Consider the following 22,164-nt stretch of genomic DNA (forward strand, 5'->3'; position numbering starts at 1 on the left):
CCTCTCTCCTGGAGTACAGCCAAGGAAAAGAACATTTTGTTGATCATTACTCATTATCAATTTGGCCAAAGAATTGTGGGTTGGTTTTTTTGTGTTGTTTTGTTTTTCTATCTGGGTGGCACAGACTCTGGGCAAATTTCATCATATCAACAGCACGTTTATGATTCTGGGTGGTTTCCCTGGGGCAGAGACTCTCAGACTTGTTCTTCTGAATTTCCAGTGGGATCTCTTTCACCTTAAACCAGATAGACTTAGTATTTTCAGTCATCCTCTTGACTTGGTAAAATGGAATTCTCCATGCATCTTTTCAGAGCTTTCTGGCAAAAAAAAAAAAAAAAAAGTTTTTGCAATCATTTTCCTGTACACTGACCCTAAAATAGAATAATCACTAAAAATACCTCTGTGACTTCTGCTCCTATCACCTGGTGCCGTAGACTCAAGGGCTCAGTGTGCCTTTGGGGATAGGAAATTCTTTGCAATACTAGTAGTGGGTCTAGTTTGTCTTCCTCAAGATTAGTTGTTCAAACAATGACCTTATTTGATTTAAACAAGCCACGCTGGTTCTTGTGCCTTCAACAAATAGGAAAGTCCAGTAGGAAATCCACGTTTTCTCCTGTGGATGACAGATATGCATTATTAATGACTCTACTCCTCCGAAGCACTTAGAAACACTGAGTCAAGTTTTCATCTCTTATAATGGTCCCTGGGAAAATCTCAGGCAAAAGCCATTTGCTTAGATAGGCAGGAAACAGTTGTTAGTATTTCATTTTGTTTCATTTCCTGAGAGGACTTGGAAAAACTGAGACACTTCCACTCCTCTGATATAGGATACAGAAAAAAAATCAAAATATTCTGCTTAGAACCCACCACAAGGCAGGCTGAACTAGCCAAGATTGTCCCTATTCTAAGAGAAAGCCAACTCATTCGGGCAAAATCAAATTGTACTTTTCTGTAAGTTAACTTAAGACAGCATTTGTCAAACTTTTGTTTTTACTACAATCCGCAGCAAAAATATATTTTATATCATTTATGCACACATATGTATTTACCTGAAATATGTTTTCTGAAATATAACTCCCTTACTGCCATGAACTCTGATATTTTCACCACTTCTATTCTAGTCTATTCAATTCTATTTTATTCTGCTAGCTGTGACCTATAAAATTCATTTCCCAATTCACAACCCACAGTGTGAAAAAAACCCTTGAAGGTCAGGGGTAAAGAAGTGAATCCTTTTCACAAATCCTCCCACTTCTACTGAAGATGCTCAAAATTTCCCACTGAGATCTGCCTTGGTGAAAAGTGTTTTCTCTTATTAAAATGTAAATGCGCCCTGAGCGAGTAAGAGATTAAAGCTGGTCCATCATTTACACTTTTATGATACTGAGCATATTACATCACAGTCACATCACATCACAGTAGAAAAAGGAAGTCAGGTTGGATAAGGGAGGGGGTGGGAGTGAGATAATAATTGCTCCGTGTAAGGAGATGGTACAGGGCCTCTTCTGAGGTTAGATCATCCTAGATGATCCTAGACCTTTGCCCTGTCCCCGTAGAAAGTGGCAAGAACCCAGACTGAATGTCTCCTCCCTCGGCACACCCAGAGTCCCCTGGCCCCCGCCCACTCCTGCACATGTCATGAGGCAGAAATGGGAAGTGCAGTGTGGAAATGGAAGGGACAGAATCAGAGTACCTGAGGCCTGCAGGAGGCTTCCATCAGGCTCTGGAGAGATCCAGGAGCAGGAGGCCCCACCTGGCCCTACCTCTTTCCCTTCAATACACTCTCCCTCTGGGAATGCTCCTCCCATTCCTCTCCACCTTGTTCACCTTTTCCATGAAGAAGTTTCCAGCTGTGCCAGCCCTTCTCTGAGCCCCACGAGCACATTCTGCTGTACTTTCAAAGCCACCTGTGCACACATCCATCAGAGCACTGCACGCAGAGCGTCATCAATGTTATTAGATTGTCAGTTCCTTGAGGGTCCTATGTACCCAACACAGTGACCTTCCCCCTCACGCATTCATTTATCTTTTATGCACATAATAAATATTAACAGCGCTAGTGCTAGTACACTGGGCCAGGTGTAGGGAGGGCAGTGATGGCTGCTCTTGTAGAACTTGTTGTCTATTTACTAATGTTGTCTATTTGTTGGCTAATAAATATTTGTGGCAGAGATGAAGGAGTGAATAATAGAAACCTATGCTGCCGTATAGTATCTCACTGCTTTAGCATACACACCCATCCATCCCAGGACAGTTTTAATTCTGAGGAAGTCCTTATACTGAACCAAAGTCTGTAGCCCTGAAGTTTTGCGTATTAGTCCATAAAGAACAGGAGCTGCCAGTGACAGCTGCTGTGCCCCAGGCTCCACCTCTCCAGTGTAAACATCTTCAGTGCTTTCAGTGCTCAAGATAGATACATCAGCAATAACATGGAATGGTTTGAGTTGACCCAGCAGATCTACTTGCTTCCCTCAAAAAGCCCTCCATTCAGCCCAGAATCTTCTGTAAGTGTGACCCCATAATGAAACCCTAGTTTCCAGGTGTGCTAAGCCACTACACCCTAAACTCTACATCCACAAAGCTCCATTGTTATAGAACAGAAAGAGTTCATCCATTCTGCACTAGCAGAGCCAAACACTAAACACTGAGGATTGCAGTGGAGAAATACTGGCTATTTTGTTATGACTGGTGCCATCCAGGAGAACAAGAAGCCAATGCTCACAAGCCTGAACTCCCCAGTGGCGAGCAGGTTACAAATTCTATGGGGCAAAATCACAAGACACCATAGGTTAGGGGTTCAAGGTCGTGCTGGGAGCTTATTGGTTGGAGGCGATGAAATAAATCATTTCTTCAGGTCTTGAGGACAGCTCTGAGGTCTTTTCCGGCGTCCCTCTGTCCAGTCTCCCTCTGTCCGGTCTCATGGGAAAGTAGCCAGGGGGAGTCATTCCAACTTAGGGCTCAGGAGCTGAAACATAACTTAGGGCAAGATGTTACCTTCAGCCTGAGAGAGGTCAGGACTGTGTGACCATTAGTCAGGTCCAGGCTACTGTCACCTGCTGCCTCGGGGGTTGCTGATTATGGGAAAGTCTGGGTCTCTGAGGGGCATGGTGGTGGAAGGGATATGATTTCTAGAGCTAGGATTTAAAACTAAATTTAGTCAAAGTCATAAGGACGCTCAGTTTCACTGTCACATCAGCTTCTCTGAAAAGCATGTTCTCTCACTGACTTAATAATATTTGCAACACAGACCACCCAATTATACTTGGGCCATATAGGGTGATTTACCCAGTAATTCCCTTTACTTCTTGAAATTTAGTAATGACCCTCCTCTTTCCCCCTTCCCGTAAGTACATTTAAATGGCTATTTGAAAACTGACCTTTTTCACAAGATTCTGTTTTACTGGCTACGGGAGAGCCCTTACCCGGTTTCCTAACAGAATTCTTCCACAGAATTTGTCTGAGCCCCTCTCAAGTCCAGTAGCAAAAGTCAGAAGAGGTTACACTCACAACATTTAAGGGCCATAACCCTGCCTGGTATGGTGGGATGATCTGTAGTGAGAGAAGAAAACCCAAAGAGGGAATGCCACCCAAAGAGAAGTGGTGGAGACTAGACTAGAGAGCCCCAGGGCTTTTGTGTCCCTTACCCCATTTATTCCTGAAATCCAGCAGCCTCCCTTCCTTCCCTCAGTCTGGTTGTTCTTGGATTCCAAGAGCCAATAAATTCCCTTTTTGCCCTTTTGCCTAATTCCAGTTGGATCTCTGTAAGTTGTAACCAAAAAATTCCTGACTAATGCAACCCCTAATTTTTTCTTCCTGAGTGCTGCCTTGTTGTTCCTAAACCAAATATCCGCATCCTGTACTTACGTGTTTTTTAACTGAGAGGCAGAAGCTTATGTTTACTGCTGTGGAACATCACCTTGTTTTACTTGATTCATAATCCTAGTGTAGCTAGTCACAAATTCGCACACACTACTGTCAGTTGTGCTAAGAAAATCTGGCTATTGTAAACTTTTGGTAATAGAATAGTCACCCTCATAAGACAGCCGAGTGGCAAGAAAAAAATAAATTTTCCAGTAATGGTGTCTCATTCAAAAAAGACTTTTAAATATAATACAGAATTGTACACCTGAAATCTATGTACTTTTACTAACAATTGTCACCCCAAAAAATTTAAAAAAATAAATTAAAAAAAAAAAAAAAAAAGACTTTTAAGACAGAAGAAATTGACTTGGTTCTTTTGAGTACATTGTCAGTCCTTTGGAGACTCCAGTCCTACTCCAAGATGTAGACTGGCTGAAGGAGGGAATCATGAGGCCTCATGATGATGGAAAAGGGGCCCCAAATCCAAGTGGCGTCCTCTGGTCCTTATTGATCGATATGGTGAAGGAACTTGAACCATCTCGTCCCTGAGCTGTCAGTGACCCACTCTGAGCCCTGGCTCATCCTAGTGGCATCCACAGATGCATCAGTGGCCTGGCCATTTGCCTCTGGTCATAAATTTACCACATGCTGTTGTCAAATGAAAACAAACCTGGAATTAGGAAGGAGAGACTTTATTCAGGAGGATGGTTGCAAAAGGGGGAAGGCTACTGCAGTAAGAGGACGGGCTATTGTAATAGGGCTGACGCTTGACCATAAGATCTACAAGCATCTCAAGAGTTCAGCAAAAAGTGTTTTTCTTTTATAGAGAGGGGTCAATAGGCCAAAAAGAACTGGATGTGGGGACATGGAATGAAAGGGTGGTGTGATAGAGTTGCAGATCAGAGAATATTTTACCCTGAGGCCAGCCTATTCTTAAAAGGAGCCGTATGCTAGCTCAGGCTGAGGGTGAGCCAGAGTTCAGAGATGTGGGGGAAGGAGAGAGTCCTAACTCTAACTCAGGTTTGGCTATAGCCAGTGTTTTGTTCCCATTGATCAGTGGACAAAAGCAGTTCAGCTAATCATTTGTGAGGCAACATGGGAATTTCAAGGGTGTGTGTCTGGTTTTCTGGTAGGTAAGTAGGTGGCATCAGAGTCTTATCTAGGTCCTGTGGGAGAGGGTGGTCCTTTGCAGTGAGCCCTTTCCTGGAACACAAGAGGATGGGGGATTCTTACCCTTCACTTGTTTTCTAAGGTCACAGGCCTCCAGATAAAGTCCAACATTATCACTTCAAACCCTCTCAGCATCTCCATGTGCCCTCCCTGGGGTATATAAGGTTTTCTGTGCTCCAGGAATGATACAAACAGGTCACAGGAGGCTGGAAGTGGTGCCTTGGGTCCATCTATCAAGCCACCTCTCGGTCAGTGACACACCACATTGGAAATTATAGCTGCCCAACAATTGTGAGACCAATTCCAGAAGTTTGCAGGTTAGCTCGGGCTACACCTAAGGAAACTGACCAATCATTCCAATGTGACTACAATATGACTGGGTTTCCATATCCCTACCTATCTGGATATTTCTGTAGCCCTTGAATTGTTGGCCTTGAACAAGTTCCCTAAGGGCCGTAACACCTGACCTCCCTGTGCTGCACTGGCTCCTTTCTCCTTCCCACAGCCCTCTGAGATGGCACGGGTAGCTTTCTTTCCTTCCTTAATGGCAGAGGCTTCTGTGACATCATACCTAAGTTCCCTCTGCCATTATTTATATTAAAATCCAATGATAAAAAATATTACTGGTAGCTAAAGAAGTTTAGAAGTCTAGTCTCTCTCACCAAAGCCTGTCTTTCAAAATACCATCAGTCTGTGAACTCAAAACTCCCATTTTGGAATTGATAGGTTTAGCATTGCTTTTGTCCTTGCATTCCTGCTGCAAAAATCCGAATTTTCCCCAAGTCAAATGGATGCCTCTGGCAGAACAAGAAGTCACATACAAGGAAATTCAAATACAAAAATCATTTTAATATAAATAAAAAATATTATTCCCCATTATGCTAGGATAGAAATAAAAATGGAATCTAATTATGTCATCCAAATTATTTGCTAACACTCTGATCTCATTCACCCATAAATTTGAAACTCTTGTCTTTCGTATGTTCATGAAGTGATTGATTAAAAGGATGAAATTATTGACTGAGATAGAGCATAGAGCTTAGAGACACCACGCTAGAAACACGTTTGCAACTTGACACTGATCCACAGTGAAAATATTGCTTGCCTGGAATTTATTCCTATGTTAGCCCAGGTAAATCGTTTGTCTGGGGTGATAGGGGACAGAACCTAATGATTCTTGTCTTCTGATATGCATGCCCTTGTTTGGGTCCTATTTGTGAGTTGCTTCTAACCAATAGAAAATGACAACAGTGATGCAGTGTCTCTCTCCTTGGTTATGTTAAGTTATGTAAGACTCTATCTTGCTAGACACTTTCTCCTTTGCTGGCTTTGAAGAAGTAAATGGGCATGTTAGAACACTCACGTGTCAAGGGGGTAAGGATGGCATCCAGGGGCTGAGGACAGCCTCCGGCCAACAACCAGAAGGAAGCTCGGGCCCTCAGTCTCATGGCCACAAGGAAATAAATTCTGCCAACAACTTGAGAGATTGGAAGAGGATACGTCTCCAGTTGGGCCTCTAGATGAGAACACAGCCTGGCTGATACTTTGATTATTGCAGCCTGAATCCAGAGAATCAGGCTAAGCCTTGATCAGATTCCTGACCCTGAGAAATAGTAAGATATACACAGTACAGAATATGTATATAGTATAATATATATTATAACATAGTATATAATAGTGAAATAGTAAATATATATTGTTTTAAGACACTACGTGTGTGGCAATGTGTTACATAGCATGGAAAACTAATACAGGGTCATACTGTGAGGAAACAAACTGTTCAGACATGTGCGTTGGTTCTGATCCCTGGAGCAGGGATCTTTTATTGTCTTTGATTGCCTCTTTAAGCAGTACTCAGAAGATCTAAGATCTAAAACCAATCCCATTAAATTATGACCAGGAATTCCTTTCCCTTCTCTGTGCCTCATTTTTCTCATCTGTAAAATGAAGACATCCTAGTGGGTGAACTCTAAAGGATCTTTCATTTCAGCTCAAAGATTTTATGTCCTATGGTCTCTCCCCGTCCCCCGCCCCCAAAAAAAACAGACAGACTTGAAATGCATTTGAACTGAGGTGAAGCAGAAAGGAATGAGTTTGGAAATAATGGAACAGAAATGAGCAAGTATTGAAGACTTGCTTCATCAAAAGGAAATTCAGCTCTAAATAGAAACTTCAAAAGGCCCACATACTGATAGCCCCATAGAAGTCGATGAAATGAAATGTCTCAGACAAGTTACAGGCCCATCCAGCCAAGTAAGCAAAGGGATCATTTAGTACCTCCCAGATTGGTTTTATGTATTTCATTCTGAAGATATCTATTGTTTGTTTTTATTTTTTTAAAAAGAGAAAACTATCTCAAATCTTTTCCAGTGAAAGAAAAAAGAACTCCTCACCCCAACTCTAAGAAACTTAGCGTGGAATTTCTCTTCATGTTCTCCACCCCTAATAACAGACATTGCTCAGTTATTAAACCGCTGTCATGACTTCTGGTTTGTCTGAAGAGCAGAGCCAATGTTCTTAGAAGTAAACCAGAGCAACAAACTCATGTGAAATAGTTTTGTGGGTCTCCATTTTCTCATGCTACATAAAGTAAGGCTTTGAATAGTGCTGGGTTCTGGGAAGAACCATGGTGAGTATTTTCTAAGATTTCAAAGTCAATGGGGTATATAACTGAGAACATAAATTCTAAAACCATCATAAGCTGAATGTTAGAAAAAGAGAAGCAAGTGTTCTTTTCGGCATGAAAAAAAAAAAAAAAAAAAACCTGTTCATTAGAGCCTTAGAATGAATCTACTCTTACAAGTCTAATCCATGAATAAACTAAGAACTAGAACTTTGCTGAAAAATTCCTCATGGATTTACAAGTTGCTATAAGTCCCCAAGGAGTGGGGTTTGAGCTATAAAATTTCCAGAGATATACAGGTCTGTACAGTGTAGTGAGAATTTGAAAACTGACATCTTTCCACAACAAAGACACTACTGATACAAAAAAACAGACTTATCTGGCTTTCTGTCCCCTGTGTTAAAATAGTACTTAGTTTGAGTTTAAGAATAACTTAATGGTTGCTGGCTTAAGAAAGAGAGAATTTTTGAGGAACTGTTGGATATGTGAAAACAGAAGAGCCAATCTAGATTTCTTAATTTTATTTTAAGTTGATCATTATAAATGGCCTAATAACATTCAAAATCCATATTAGTTAAAACATATAGGTAGAACCAGAAAACAAATGTACATATACCTTTATGCCTCTTGTCAAGTGAAATACCAATGTTTAAGATTCCAGCAAATACAAAGTATATGTAGGCTTTATTTCATCTTCCATTCTGTGCTTTACTAAACTGTCCCATAATAATGGACCAATTCTTCACCAACTCTTAGGTTTTGTGCTGACCTCAGCTGAAAGTTAATGTGTTGTTTTGGATGGACAGCAGTTAAAAACACAGTCACTAAACTGGACCACAGGAAGACTAACCTGATAATATTGACTATCCTGCAGATTACACACGCTCTAAATCACACAAGATAAATTACACAAGATACTAAATCCATTCATGAAGCCTGCTTTGGCGAGAGGCAATATTCCTTTCTTCCTCAGTTGATACAGGATCCAGTTGGGAAGTACTGTAGGAGACAAGAAAGTGATCAACTTTGGGGGCATAAGAAAGACTGATCAGAGTAAGGAGTGTTTTATCTTCTGTATGTTTTCATCATCAGCCTGTATCAGAACACAGGAAGCCAATGATTGGTTGTGATCTTATTGCCTTAAACAGACAGCTGGGTGCTCATCAGCTGGAGGACTCCAGAGCAATGTTCCATAACCCTTAGATCCCTTCAGGATGAATTTTATATTTACCTTTGAGTTCAATCAGACTTCCTAGTTCATGTTCAGAAATTCAATAAAAGAAACATTTTAGAAATTTCACTCAGTATTTTTAATTACCTAGCAAATACTGTCACCAAAGAATGTATTGGTATCCAAATATATTCAAAACACCTTGCTAATTTGGGAGAGCAGTTTGAGAACAGAGATAAAGAAGCAAGTAAGACCTAATTCCTGGCTTCTAACAGCAGTCTACTGGGAGAAATGGGACATAATCACACACAACCACAGCATAAGGTAGGATATGCCATAAGAGGAGTACAGATAATATACAGTGTGAGTTCAAAGGCACAGGGATTATTTGAGATTTTCGGGATTCAGAAAGGTTTCAATAGTATTTATCATTGATGCCACAATATGTAACAACCAAAATTATCTTAGAATTGAGGATCTCAGAAGTAGAATTCCAAATCCTCTATCCCACAAGTTTTTTTTTAATTGATCCTTAATTATAGTGGATATACAATATTATATTCATCTTAGATGTACAACTGTCATGCAGGGTGACAAGCGGGGTCTCTAGTCCTGCTCCCCACATAAGAACGCAGAATATGGTGAGGCCAAAAAGGAACGCCCACGGAGCCACAGATAGGGGAGTCACACCACTATAGTCTCACTGGCGGCTGGGTTGGAGACACAGGAGACAGGAGCCACTCGATCCACAACCCGCCATCCACTTGTCTCTGCCAACCAACCTCACTTGCTAGCTGCAATCTGCCTCTCTGCAATCCGTAATCCACACTACACCACGCCACCACGCCACCACTGCTAGCTTAGCCATGGCAGTTATATCAGTGGCTAATGGCTAACCGGTAACAGCCGATGGCCAACTAGTCACAGCTGATGACCATTTATTACCTGAGCCAGCACCTTTCTACGTGAGGCGACAGCCTGGAAACTGCTCTCTGGGACTCTGTCCCCACTACAACAGTGATTCAATATTTATGTGCCTTAGGAAGTGATCACCATAATAAGTTCTAGTAATCATCTGTCACTGTACATAGCTATTACAATATTATTGACTGTGTTCCTTATGCTATACATTACATCCTCATGACGGATTTGTAACTGGAAGTTTGTACTTCTTAATCCCCTTCCCCCTCCCCTTTGGCAGCCATCAATTTGTTCTCTGTATCTATGAGTTTGTTCTGTTTCATTTTTTGTTAGTTTTGTTTTTCAGATTTTACATATAAACGAAATCATACAGTGTTTGTCTTTCTCTGTCTGACTAATTTCTCTTAGCATAATACCCTCTAGGTCCATCCATGTTGTCAAAAATGGTGAGATTTCATTTTTTATGGCTGAGTAGTATTCCATTGTACTATAAACTACATCTTCTTTATCCATTCATCTTTTGATGGACACCTAGGTAGTTTCCATATCTTGCCTATTGTAAACAATGGTGCAATAAACATAGGTGTGCATATATGGTTTTGAATTATTGTTTTCATTTTCTTCAGTTAAGTACCAGGATGTGGAATTGCTGGATCGTATGATAGTTCTATTTTCAATTTTTTGAGGAATCTCCCATGGGTTTTTGCTTTGTTTTCCCCACTTCTTCCGCCTCCCCTCCCCACTCTGGTTCAAGCCCTTGTTTCTCAGTCTAGTTGTGTAGGACACAGCTCCCTGGCCCATGCTGGTGTTATGAGCTTTGCACTCCCCCCCCCCCCCACCCCGCCCAGGCTGAGGCAGTCGGTCACCAGTCGTCAGTCGGCCGCTCACAGCAGCTCACGGCAGCTCTCGCTGGCTGCCGGCCACTCATGCTGGCCACCAGCTGCTCATGGCAGCACACAGCAGCCGGCGGCAACCCAGCAGCCCAGCAGCCCACAGCAGCCCACACCGACCTCCAGCTGCTCACAGCAGCCCAACTCCAGGGAGCACCGTTGTTCACAATCTTATCTGTAGAGGGCGCAGCGCCCTGGCCCATGTGGGAATCAAACCGGTGACCTCGGCGTTAGGAGCACGGCTCTCCAACCACCTGAGCCACCAGGCCAGCCCTCCCATGGGCTTTTAAGTGGAAATCCAAGGGCTAACTTTAGGGTGTTCAGATCCTCTACCTCTCATTCTCTATCTCCTTTGGAGACTCATCCTCTTCTATACTGTCATTGAATATTGAAGCTCCTCAAGGATTCATCCCAAGCCCATCCATCCATATTCATGACTTCAGTTTCTCTATATATCAATGACTCCTAAATTTATCTCTCTGGACAAGATCTCGTTTCTATATTGCATATATTTCACTGCATACGTGGCATCTACACTAGGAAAACTTAAAGGCAGGTTACACTCATCATATCCGAGATGTACCTCATAATCTTCTGCCTCAAACCTGGTTCTCTTTTATCCTTACCCCCTATATCCATCCTTAAACTACGACAACCTCATCTCCACATACTGAAACTAAATTAGAACATCTTTTTCAACCCACAATCTGACCATGTCACACTTCTCTTAAAACCTTGTAGCAGCTTCCCATTGTTCATTAGTTAAAGACCAAACCCTACACAGGGTTTCATGGTTTTGGACACTTTAGGCCACAAATAACAGAAAATCCTCACTCAACTAGCTTAAATAGTAATGATGTCACTTAACAAGCAGTCTTCAAAATGGTGGTGGCTCCAGAAGGATCATCAGTATCTTCAAGCAACCAGTTTCCTTCCACCTTTCTTCTCTGCCATCAAATTTTTCTTCAAGATTTCTAGCTTATGACCACCATAATTTTGGTCATGAAGGAAAAAATTTCTTTCCATATTAATCCCTCCTTGAACTGTTATTTAAAGTGCCTTCGTTTTGTCCCTTAATTATGGTAAGGGTACTTTAGCAAGGTATTTTCAAGTGTGAGTAGGTAGGGTGAGCCTACTGTTGCCTCACCAGGGTGCACAACTTTGAGAACTACCATCCAGGTCACATGACCAAAAAGTACCATGCTCCCAAACCAACTTTGTAAAGCATCAGCAGTTAATGAGTTTCGATGTCAGAAGCATTCAGTTGTCCTGGACTCCAATGTTTAATGTTGTTTGATCAAGCGTAGGTTGACACACTGTATTGCCTTCAAGCTACCTCCCGATAAGATAAAATATTCATCAATTATGAATTGTAAATTCTCTCCTTGCCATGTATTTTGCTGTGTTGAGTGGGTACAGGGCTGTAACTCAAGACATAATAAGGAAATAAAAGGGAATGTAAGAAGTATGATTTCTTATTTTAGAGCCATGAGTTAGAAGAGAGGCACAGCAGGCAAAAAGGCATCATAAGATACCCTCCTTGGGAATGGCATGATGCTGACAGGAACACAGGCTGCCAAGCTAAATACACCAGGTTCTGATCCAATATCAACTGCAAATAAAATTTGATAAACAAGAAAGTCATTTGCAGTGAAAATTATATGTTGCTTGTGGCCATTACTTGAAGCCAAGGTGACCTTTGTGACCTCCAAAAAAAGCCAATCACCCCAGCTTGAGGAGAGACCTAGACTTAGAATCAGAAGGAAATGGACTCCTGTAGTTCTTGTGTAGCCCAAACCTATAAAAGACACAGCACAATGACTCCAGCATGAGCTCACAGAAGAAAAGCAGAAGCCAAATGAAATGGCCTTTCCATCATTAGGAAAACACACAGAAAGCTTGTAAGGAGAGCTCTATAAAGTTTATAGCATGAAACCAGGTGGAATTTAGTGGTGAACATTAATTGAGTGATAATTTTGGATGAAAAGCAAACATGAATGTTCTGGATGTTTTCCACTCTTGATCAGAAAACTCTTAATTTATTACAGCTTCTTTGACTTTTGAAGATCATTTGAATGCCCATCTGCCATTGAAAGTTGAACTGAGCACCCAGGAATTTGACTGATCAGATATTTTCAAAACATCCATAATTCCAGGGATCTTATGAAGATGTATAAGAAAGACATTGCCACCTCACATCCATTAGGATGGCTACTATAAAAAATTAGAAAATAACAAGTTTTGGCAAGGATATGGAGAAACTGGAACCCTTGTACACTGTTGGTGGGAATGTAAAATGGTGCAGCTGCTATGGAAAACAGTGTAGAGGTTTCCTCAAAACATTAAAAATAGGACTATCATACGATCCAGCAATCCCACATCTGGGTAGATATCCAAAAAAATTGAAAGCAGAGTCTCAAGGAGATATTTGCACACTCATGTTCATAGCAGCACTATTAACAAATAGCCAAGAGACAGAAGCAACCCAAATGTCCATCAACAAATGAGTATAAAAACAAAATGTGGTATATACATTCAGCAGAATATTTGACCTTAAAAAGGAAAGAAATCCTGTCACATGCTACATGTATGAGACTTGATGACATTATGCTACGTAAAATTAGTCAGTCACAAAAAGACAAATACTGTATGATTCCATCTATATGAATTATCTACTAGTCAAATTCATGGAAATAGAAAGAAGAATGGTGGTGAGCAGAGGCTAGGGGAAGGAAAAAGGGGAGCTATTGTTTAATGGGTACAGAGTTTCAGATTTGCAAAATAAAGAAGTTCCAGAGATCAGTTTCACAATGTGAATATATGTAACTCTGCTGAACTGTACACTTAAAAATGACTAAGATGGTAAATTTTATGTTATGTGGTTTTTACCACAACAAGAAGATATTGCCAATTCTCTCATTGGCAATTAACTTCAGGAGAGATTGGGTGAGAGACAGATAACAGGAAGATGGACGGGAAAAGAATACAGAGTGTTTTGGACTTGTCGGACCTTCCCAGTAACGTGGAAACTATTGATAGGCTGAGGCTTGTAAATGAAGTTAGAGCTGAGATAATAACCTCAGAATACAAAAGAGATTGAAAACGTTTATGCAAGACCTCCTTTCTGCTAATTTCAGGTCTCTTCAATTCTGAATGTCTTGATGGATCCACATCTTTTGATAGCACAGACCCACCCACTCGGTCCTCCTTAGAATCTATACTACCTGAACTGTCAAGGCAGAGTTTTCATCCATGCTAGAAGGAAGACTCAGAGAAAATAGTACTTCGTGGGAGCTAAAACACAAGACTGGATTGGGCCTGGTGGGGAAGCTGGGGATCAGGTGAGCCATCTAAGGGTTGGTATTCATGGTTCTTTCGGTTGAAGCAAGGGAATTTTTCAAAACATTCAGTCAGTGAGAAACCACAGGATAACAAAGAACTTAAAACAAGACCACCCAGTGGGTCAGAGCCTCCGACACAGAGACTAGTAGTAGTGAGTAGAAACCTCCATTCCCCCAGTGGGAAGTATGGCCAGTGGAGGTTTAGGGACTCAGTCTGGTGGTCCCAGCAGCAGACCCAAGAGCCCTGCAGCAAAATGTAACTGATGCCTCATCAAGAAGATCTTCCAGGAGTAATACAGACCGTCCCATACAGAAACTCACCTCACCTCACCTCAAAGACACTGATTCAGGACTTTGCCAATGCCTTACTCTTCCGATTAAGGGTAAGAAAAGGCACCCATTATTGATCTCTTTCAATCCCATTTACATTAGGTTGCAAACACTTTATTTCTGGCAGTATGGAAGATATCATTACCTGGAAACTGCCCACTACACAACAGTTAGACATACTGGACATATGTAACAAACAGTCCTGCAGATGTGTAGCTAAACTCACCAAAAAATTAAAGGAAAGCTCCAGGGGCCCAAAATGCGGCAGGAACTGAATGAACACCAGAGCTAAGAGTGTTAGCCAAAGGGCCGCTACCTTGGTGGCGAGTTTTCCAGTTTACAGAATCCAGGACTTGGGCTTTAACAGCCATGCAGGAAGAGAGAATGAATATTTCAGAGAAAATTTGCTATGGTTAGATGTCTCTTGGGTGTCCTTGGGTGACTCCTAGTCCCCACATATTTCTTCCCACTGGCTGGTCCTAAAGATGGACAAAATGAACTTTCTTTGGTGCTTCTTCCGGAAATGTTTATCTCAGAAAGCAGAGGACGTCAGAGCCTCTTAAGTACAATAACAAGCCCTGGAGACCCTCCAAGGCCTCCCACTTTTAGTCACCCATAAGCCTTTGGCTCATCTTCTCACCCAGGTTCAAAAGTTTAAAGAGACCTCTCCCCGACTGCCCCATTACAAGGTTTCTAGGTTCTGGAATCTATAGACCAGATGATTCTGAGCCTAGAACCTACCTGGCCTTAAAATGCAGTCGAGCCTAGAATGATCTTTCAGAAAAATTACTCCTTTTAAAATGAAGGAGACTGCCTATTTTTTAAAGCCAAATATGATGTCTCTCCTTTAACAAATCTCCATAGTGACAGCTTTGGTCATGGCCACCTCAAATCTGGAACCAGCACCTGGGAGAAGAATCAGAGGTCTCAGGTAATGGCACCAAACTGTCCTGTCAGGAAACCAGTAGACACCTAGAAAGAAAAAAAAAAAAGAACACACAGCTCCAGTGAAAACAGGGCTCCTTATCAGAGATGTTTACCCTCCTCAAACAAGGAATTGCGTGTTTTCCTGAGAAGGTAAATATGAGGTCATCAGCCCTGAGAGGACTCACTGAAATGCACCGGAGTAGCTGTACGTTCACTGGGAGACCCCCATTAGCATTGCAGGCTATAAATTATGGTCATTCCTTAGAGGTAACAAGAGAGGTTCTGTCAGCTGTGCAATTACTTTGTTTTGGCAGGACACTTTGGAGTCAAGAAAACATTGGCTGGAGTTCAAGGCCAAGATTTTGGATCAGCTGCCACCATAATTTTTCAGAAATGTGATGACTGTTCCTCAAGAAATAGTTTCCTAAGTAGGCTGCAAGAATGTCTCCTGTACATGTTTGAAAGGGATTTAAGGAATGAAACCCTTGGGGACTTAGCAGTCCAGCCGAGCTACCATGGGCTCCTCAAGCAAAGGGTGAGAAGTCCAGGTCATATCAGCAACCCTCCTTACCAAGTATAGTGCAGGAATTAGAAAGCGGCTTTCATTGACATAGGGCATGCCTGGACTCTGTATCTTCTACATGACATATGGGCACAGCAATACCAAAGCCCATCAAGGTTATCCGGCTAGATCTCCTCTCTTCTTCACTGAAAGTTCCGTGTTAAACTAAACAGTATGAGCTTCCCGCACTCAGTATTATGTTTGGACACAATAATAGTGAAGAGGAGATCATGTGAACATCTAAATGACCCCCTCCCTCCAGAGGGCCACAGGGTGCACTCTGGCCATTTCTGGCCTAGGCACAGTCCTTCACTGATATATCAGAAAGCATCACTCATAGTTTAAAAAACTCAGGGAATCATTGCAGTTTGAACACTCAGGTCTTTGGCTTGGCATAGAGAACATTCTTTGCCCATTTTTAAGTAGCATACCATTGACTCTAGATAAACACTCTGTTATTAACGCTGTGTATCGTGGTTGTCAAGGGAAACATTTACAACGTACCTGCATTCCTAAGATAGAAAAAAAGATAAAGTTTGGGTGGTGGGAGGCTGGGTGTGAAACTAAGAATCAAATATGGAGTCAGAAATACCATTACAGAAGTGTGGCAGTGACCGTGGTTGGCCAGTGAGGGTAGAGAGAAAAAAAACCTATCTTCTGAGGGCAGTAGTTGGGCCATGCAGATAACATCCTGAAAAAATGAGGCAAGCTATTAGTTCATTATCAATTACTACATTTATTTTATTGATTTAATGGGATAAAATTAAATATATTAAAAACACTGCTCTATAAGACATTAAAAAAAGATACTGGTGGTTCTCTGAGAGTTCATGTACATAGCACAAATGGTTTCCAAAATGGAAGCTGACGCTGAATTCCTCATTCTATGTAGGAAATTACATTCATTTTTCTTGAGGGAGCCTGTAAAACTTCTCTGCTCTACTATGACTGTGCTTAGCTTGGTTCTACATTATAAATATAATATTTAAAATGTCACAAGAGAGTATTGTGCAAACAGATGTAGACTGAAGGCTTACTTGGAAGGCCTACTATATTTCAATTGTTTCTCATTGAATTGTTATTTTCTATATTTTTTATCATGTTTCCAACTTTACCATATGTGCCATCTATGGATATGTGGTGTGTGGGGGTTGGGGCTGTAAATTTAGGAGGCGGTAAAGGGTCTAAAAGATTCAAGCTTTCAATTGTATTCTCAGTGATTCTCATCCTTTTGTGGCACCCTCCCCTTCCCATCCCCCAACTTGCAATGTATACACAAACCTCACTCACTGAGGGTTTCTTGTGAGATATCAATTTGGGAATACTAGCTGAAGTCATAAAAGCATCTTTGTATTTTAAGAATTTCTGTTACAGGAATCAAAATGTTTGATCTCCCGGCAGAGCCTCAGAGCAAAACTTTCTCCAGGGCCATTAGTAAGCTGGGAAGTTCATCCTAACTTCCAAGGTTCTTTTTAGGGTCTGAGATGTCCTTCATTCTCCAGCATGAAAAGAGCACTGGGTAGGCTTTTAAAGCCTGGGGCTCTAGTCCTGGGTTTACTGTTTATCAGCTGTGAGATTTTTAATAGATCATCTAGCTTCTCAGAATGTCAATTTCCTTATCTGTGAAAGAGAAGCTCATTGATGGATTGAGTTCTGAGTCCATCCGGTAGGAAGAAGGGAATGGTAGACAGTGGTGTGCTGGTAAGCATTTAACACCCGGGTCTCTGAAGGGAATGTGCCATGGTTTGTAGCATTTGTTGATTTCTGTGCTATAAATAAATATTTGTACGATGGCTGATTTCAAGCGACCAATGTGATATCACTGAATATGGAGCTGGGAAGAGATGTACGAAGCACAACATTGTTTTGCATTTGCATATGGATACTTCACAGATAGAGTAGACACAAATGACCTGAAATGTATACACAATAGTAAAATATAGTGAAATAATTAGAAAGTGATGCTTTCAGTATTTTTCACCTTTGCTTTTAATACAATTTAATTGTGAGTTTATATAATTTAGTTTTAAGGAATGGCTTTGTTTACCAACCATCTCACAAAGTTCCAGAATATTTAACAAATTGTTCTCACGAGCTAGTATGAGCCAGTAGGTTTGGTTTCTCTTATATGACAGAAATGAACCAGAGAACAGCAATTAAGTTCTAAATAAAATCTAAGAAAGGCTTTGGGCCAAAGCTTACTTGAATAAGAAGATATGGGATCGTGGATGGGTAGAAATGAGACTAAAATGCAAGAAAAGTATCCACACTGATATGCAGGGTTTCTGCATGAGGGACTTTCTTTTCTACTCTTCAGTCAAAGAAGTTCAGTTTAGAAAAGACATAAAGTAACATAAAAAAAGTTGTAATGTTTTCGTTTGGAAGGATACACTAAGTAAAAGTCTGTAATGTGCTGCGGCGGCGTGATTATCACAATCATTACTGTTGTTATTACAGAGAAGTAGTGATCTTTTTCACCATAGAAGCTGCTTGTAAGTGTAGCTGAAAGTTCCACACTGGAGGCTGGTTTTGAGGAACAGCTATGAAAACCTTTCAAGGGAAGAGCAGTGGTCTGAGTTGTTTGCATTGCCAACAGTTTGGGTTTGAAAATGACTTGTTAATCACTTGACTACTCAGAACAGGAGAGATCGCTCAAAGGAGGACAAAGAGAAACTATTTGTCAAGTAAAGACATAAAAGAAAAAGCCCACTAACTAGTATCACTACCATTTAATAACAGAAAAGATGTTCACAACCCAGACACAAAATCACAAAGTTATAATCTCGGGGGGAAAGCCAGTGCTTTCAACATTGAATCAGTTTTTGTTGATGACATGTGCCTATCCGCGTCCTAGTTTTTCTTCCTTCAGCACAAACCAGTGAAACTCCCGATTAACACCTGTCCGCACTTGGCATTTGGGAAATTCTGAGCAGCAGCCCTATATTCTGCCATGAAGGCCCTGTCTTTGTCGTATCATCACAGTTGATATGTGATAGGGCAGGGGTGACAGAAGGTTAAAGGCAGGAAGGTCTTTGAGGCTCCTCTAGGCACTCAGGGTGTGAATGAGAACACTGAGGGTGAGTTTGGGCTCCAGAGCCCCATTTCCCACTTTCACTCCCCGGCTTTGTCATTTCCTGGCTGGGGTAGCAGGGTGCTTAAGCGCTCTGTGTCTCAGGGATGACCATGCCTACCTCACAGGGCTGTGGTGGGGACTGAGTGAAATACAGGCGTAAGCCAGTGCCTGGTGGAGGGTCCCCACCACACACGTGAGCTATCGTCATTGCTCTGTGCCAGGAACTTCATACACACAACCTTCTGTATGTCCCTGCGCCCTCATCTATGAAATGAGGATAAGGGTTAGAAAGACACGTATCTCCCGAAAAGTCCATGCCCAAAAGAACCCACAGCCAGTCCTGACACCAGGAACAGCTCCGTAGGGCTGCCTCCTGAAAGCAGTGCTAGCTCCCATTCACTGAGCCTCCGCTGCATAGCAGCCACCACTTAAAAACTCTACAAAGGAGTTACTCTTTTCCGATTTACAAAGGAGTAAACTGAGGCTCAGAAAGACCTGCGATTTTCTGAGGTTCCACAGATAGTAATTAGAAAAATAGGGATTTAAGCTCAAGGGTCCTTCTTACGGGAGGCCATTTAAGAATATCCCTGTTTTAAGAAAATTTCAAAGCAGAAACATTATGGAGTGAGTATTAACGTTGCAATAACTATAAGGAGTTTCTTTGGGTAACAAGTCCCCTGATGCAGGAACTATTTTATTTTGGAATCACTTAATACTTGACAAGTTAAAGGGTGAGAGACAAATCTAAAGTGTCAGGGAATTCTTTGAAGACCAGCAGCTTGGAAATTATGATTTAGAGGTCTATAAACTGAGGAGAAATAAGGTGGCAATAAAGAGAAGCCACCATTAAGACCTACGTGATTATCCATTAACTGCACAAGCAGAGTTTGCAAGCCCAAAGCCCTCACAGAAATCAGTGAAGAAAGCTGGATGTAAGAATATCGGGAGGGCAGGGGTTCTGGCAAATCATAGAGCATTTGTCCCATCGCAAGGCATTCAAATTCCTTTTTTTTTTTTTGTTCTAAACACTGGCTGGCCAAACAAAATGGGCCTGCAGACCACCCATTCATAACCCCTGAAACAATAAACACCACACAATAAGGTAGAGCTCATCTGGGGTTGGGGTGGACAGGGGTGCTTACAGAGGAACTAGGATGTGGGCTGCAGATGAAGGATGGATCTGACCAGAAAGCAAAGGGTTTTCCAGGCGGCAGGCAGAGTGGGACTAAAAAGTTGCACATGGGAATATTGAGTGGGTGATGAGTACGTCCATTTGAGCAAGCCAAATTCAGCACAATTTGTCTGAACCAAAGGAATAGTGAATAATAAGTTAATAAAGCAAGATTGAGGGCATAAAGCTGTGAATACCAAGCACAGAATATGGAATCTGACTTGTGAGGAATGGGAGTGATTGAAGTTTATTGGGCAGTAGAGTAATATCACCAAAGTCACAGGAAGATGACACGGCAGGGGTGAGTACAAGAGGAGTGCTTAGAAATAAGGAGAAGAGTTAGGCGGCTGCTCTCTGCCAACGTGGAGTCAGGTGATGAAGGCCTTGTTTAGAGGCAGGGAACAAGGGAGACATGGGTAGGAATCTGATTGGATGGAGAAGGTGACATATAAAAGGCTGAAAGTGACCTGCATCTACTGGAGTGAGTGGCCTGGCATAGTCATTGTCTAGAGGCTGCAGCTTGATTTCAAACCCCAGTTATGCCACTTAGTAGCTGGGAGCCCTTGGGCAAATTACTTACCCCCTCTGTGTCTCAGTTTACAGACCTCTAAAGTGAGGACAATGGCCATAGTCCTACTTCATAGGAGTGACAGGTAGACAACCATATATGGCTAAATAATGAACACACTTAAGTTACTGAGCCCAATCTTGGCGTGTAGAGAACGCTCAATGAAGAGCTACCATTATTGAATTGAGAAGAGCATATGCTCTTCTTCATTCTTCATTTTCCTTCTGAATAAAATGCTAACAATAGTCATCAACTGGTATTTAGTTAAGATACCAGGTGGCAAGTTCTATTTAGATACAGTCTCTTGCTGGATTTTTGCCTGAAAACATAAAATACCTTTGACACCACCCGAGACGCTCCTGCCCGAGAGCCTGGGTTTTCGTGCGCAGCTGGTTTCTCTCAAGCGTTCCATGAAGCCAGGCCATCCCCACCCACGAGCAGGTACCCAGCACTGGCCAAGGGACTAAGGGAATGGAGAGGCTGACTGCCTGGAATGCAGCCTCCCGGATCTGCCTACCCTACCCTCATTCCGCCCGCCAGAGGCCCTTTTGGAAGAGTTGTTTTGTCTCCATCTGGTCTCTGGGGCCTCTAGGCCCAGGAGAAGAAAGCTCCCACAAGTACCACGAACACTGTGACTTTGATGCAGTCATTTTCCAGCAGGCTGCATGACACCTGGTCTCTGTTGACCCACTGGAGTAGCAGTGGAGTAAGAACCCCCTTTTGTCTACACTGGAAAATCCCCCAGCCACTGACACCTTATGAGATGCCACTGTCACCCTGGGACAAAATGCCAGCATTCTCAAGGGGGACCTGGCGTGAGAGCAGCCACGGGAGGGAATGATGCTCTTTAGGGCACATGAGGGCTCTTTGGGTTATAAGGGAGCAGCAGCTGCTGACGTCGTTTTCCAAGGGGCATGAAGTTCGGGAAGCAGTTCTGAGGGCCCTCTCAGCCAGGGGCAGAAAGCAGGAGGTGTGCGGCAGGAGTGACACGCTGGCCCAACAGTGGCACCTCCACTCCAAGGAGAAAGCAGATTTGAATGAAGCTGCTCTGGCCCTCTGAGCTTCCGAGGCAGTGTGGCTGCCACTGGCCCCCTCTTGGCCCTTGTCTGGACCCTGGGGAGGGGACAGTGTGCAGAAAGGGATCTCTTCCTCCTTGTTGTATTTCATCTCATCCTCCAAAAGGGCAGGACTACTAGTCATCAAGCCACATCGTCTTGAAAGGCCTCAAAAATGGCCAACTGATGGTTTTGTCTCCATATCCAAGGCAACAGGAGATTTTAATAATTATCCTATTGAATGCTTCATCATGTGCTAAGTTCGAAGTCCTCACAGCAGCCCTGTGAGGTTGGGACTGTGATTATCCCTATTTTCACACTCTCTGCACAGCCACAAATATCAGCCAGGCTATAAACCCAAGGAGTCTGGCTCTAGCGTGTCCTCATCTGTGAAATGGGAACACTAGAGCTTCAGCAGCCAATGATGATGGTCAGGGATACACAGAGCCTGTAAAAGGAATTATTTTTCTTGGTTCTAGTTTGGTGCTAATAGATGGTTCA

This window comes from Rhinolophus sinicus, linkage group LG03 (assembly GCF_036562045.2).
Source record: "Rhinolophus sinicus isolate RSC01 linkage group LG03, ASM3656204v1, whole genome shotgun sequence".
In the NCBI taxonomy this organism is placed as follows: Eukaryota; Metazoa; Chordata; class Mammalia; order Chiroptera; family Rhinolophidae; genus Rhinolophus; species Rhinolophus sinicus.